Below are 3,116 nucleotides of genomic sequence, written 5' to 3'. Positions count from 1 at the left end.
CGCTTTTGGTATAAAGGGAGATAGTGCACCGGGGGAGGATGGTTTAACTGGTTTCTTCTATCAGAAGTATTGGCACGTAGTTGGACAATAAATCACCAGGGACGTACTCAGTTTCTTCCAAAGCTCAGTCATGCCGGCAGGATGGAATCATACACAGCTTTGTTTGCTGCCAAAAGTTACTCACCCGACGGAGATGACTGACATGCGTCCCATAAGTCTTTGCACTGTCCAATATAAGATTATATCTCGGATCCAGTGTGAAAGACTTAAGCTTATTCTCCCTGATATAGTGTCTGATACACAAGGAGCAATTGTTTCTGGTCGTTTGATTACAGACAATGTCATCGTTGCTCATGAGTTAGTACACGGACTCAGAACAAATACGAAGGTAGGGGAAACCTTTACAGCTTTGAAGACAGATATGTCGAAGGCTTACGATAGAGTAGAATCGAATTTCGTTGAGACTCTACTGGAGAAGCTTGGCTTTGAAAGGACTTGGGTTAGATGGGTGATTTCGTGTATTAACTCTGTTACTTATGGAGTTCTTCTGAATGGGCGATCACATGGCTTCATAAGACCAGAGAGGGGAATAAGGCAGGGTGACCCCCTCTCTCCTTTATTATTTATCCTCTGTTCTGAAGCGCTTGTTAATGTGCTGAACCAGGCTGAAAGCAAGGGTACCTTACATGGCATTGCTCTAACAGCTAGATGTCCATCAGTTCATCATCTACTATTCGCTGATGAGAGCTTACTGTTGTGTAAAGCTACAATGGAGGAAAGTGAAGAGATCAAGAGATGTCTGGAGTTGTATGGATCTTCCTATGGTCATGTCATCAATAAACGCAAATCATTTATTATTTTTGGAGCGAGTATTGATGAACCCACAAAGGATACAATTAAAAATTCTCTTGGCATTGAGAAGGAAGAAGGTGAAGGTTCATACTTGGGTCTGCCTGCGTGTTTCAAAGGCTCCAAAATCGCTTCATCAAAGAAAAACTGGAAGGGCGTTTACAAGAATGGTACTCTAAAACCTTGTCACTTGGAGCTAAAGGAGTTCTGATTAAGTCAGTGGCTTTGGCTTTACCTATTTATGCCATGTTTGTTTTCCAACTTCCAAAAGAGCTGTGTGCAAGAATTACAAGTGCCATAGTAGAATTTTGGTGGAGGAGTGGTGATAAGAAGAGAAAGATTCCATGGGTGGCACGGGAAAAGCTTTGTAAACCGAAGGAAGTGGGAGGCTTGGGTTTCCATGACATAGGGCGTTTCAATCAAGCATTACTGTGTAAGCAGGCATGGAGAATCTGGAGCAGACCTGACTCGCTGGTACAAGACCCTCTTTCCTGGAATGTGGGATGGGAACAAGACCCTCTTTCGCGTGGCGTAGCATGCATGGAAGGGAACTTCTAAAACAAGGTTTATGTAGACGCATAGGGAATGGTGATACCTCCAATGTTTGGGCTGAGAATTGGATTGTAGATACTATACCTAGACCTCCCATGTACAAGGAAGACAGCGAGGTGCAACTAGCATTAAAGGTTTCGGAGCTCATCAATGTAACAGGTAGATGGAACCGGGAGATGTTGTTTGAGACCTTCGCTGCAGAGGATGCAGAACGTATCATGCAGATTAAACCAATGTTGAATGAACCTGATTCTTATCAATGGGGATTCACCAAAACTGGCACTTACACTACACGTAGTGGCTACCAATTTTCTGAATCTCTGGTGGACACTCAACAGGGTCAAGGAAATGCATTACCTCCCATTGGAAAGAAATTTTGGAGGAGTATCTGGAAAATCAAAGCTCCTCCTAAACTCAAACATTTTCTATTGAGAGTTCTTTCAGGAGTTTTGGCAGTAAAAGATAGGCTCAGGTCTTGGGGGATTTTTCTTGATACGACTTGTCAAACCTGTGGACTCGCCGATTAAACGATATGCCATACTCTCTTCGCATGTCAAAAAGCTCGACAGGCCTGGGAGTTATCCAACGTGCCTCTGCCGCCTGCATGTTTCTCTAATACGTATGTCTTTCTAAACATCTTCCACCTAGTTTCTGTGATGAACAAGAAGAATGTAGAACTCAATGTCAGGAGGATTGTTCCTTGGGTGTTGTGGCACGTCTGGAAGGCAAGGAATGCATCAATCTTTAAGAAGTTTGTTTTCAACCCTTTCATATACTCATTCAACACGCATTTGAAGAAGCTGATATTTGGCATTCGGTTCACCTTTCTGCCGCCGAGCCAGAGTCAGACAATACACAGCATCACTGGACCAAACCTCTGTCCGGTAGTCTCAAATGTAATGTTGGCTCGTCATGGATAGACAGGAATACACAATGTGGAGTTTCCTGGATTTTGCGTGATGATCAAGGTCTCCTTTGCTGGTGTTCGCTCTCATGAGCGTAGAGACACGCCTATATGTAAATTTACTTAACCCGATTTGCTTATATGTTAAATTTTTTTTATACGCTATATTTTAATTTTTTAAAACGACATTAAATTACAAAAATGTAAGTTTTCCTTAATCATACGACTAAAAGCATTAAAATGGCATGTATCAATTTGATGGTTGATCTGAAACCTTTCAAAACCATATGTAAGATAAATGTCAAAATAATTCAACCGTGGAAACAGTATTGTTCATTTTTTTCTTATATGTTATATTTAAAAAATTTTAAAACGGCTTTAAATTACAAAAATGTAAGTTTTCCTTAATCATAGGACTAAAAGCATTAAAATGACACTCTCTTTTTTATTTTCCTAATTATTTTATTTTTTTTTAAACTTCAAAATCTCTTTACAAATCACTGTTGGAGGTGCTCTCACGCATGTCTTAGAACAAGTTTAACGGGATATGTTAAAAGAGTTTTTCTTATTGAAATAATTCAAAATAATAAGAAAAATGTGTCAGAGGTTAAGAAAGGTTTTTATTAGCCAACCTTTTAGATACGGTGTATAACAACAGTCAGCAATTTGTTGGTTTAAACTTCTAAAGAAAAAATGAAAAATAATCTAGTCTATTAAAACAAGAGTACATTTTATACTTAGTTTTGAATTTTCCTCAAAAATTACCTATGGTGCCACTCTAATTAAACTATGTCGTTTTAATACATTCACT

Source organism: Brassica oleracea, chromosome C8 (assembly GCF_000695525.1).
Source record: "Brassica oleracea var. oleracea cultivar TO1000 chromosome C8, BOL, whole genome shotgun sequence".
NCBI lineage: Eukaryota > Viridiplantae > Streptophyta > Magnoliopsida > Brassicales > Brassicaceae > Brassica > Brassica oleracea.
This window is presented reverse-complemented; position numbering follows the sequence as displayed.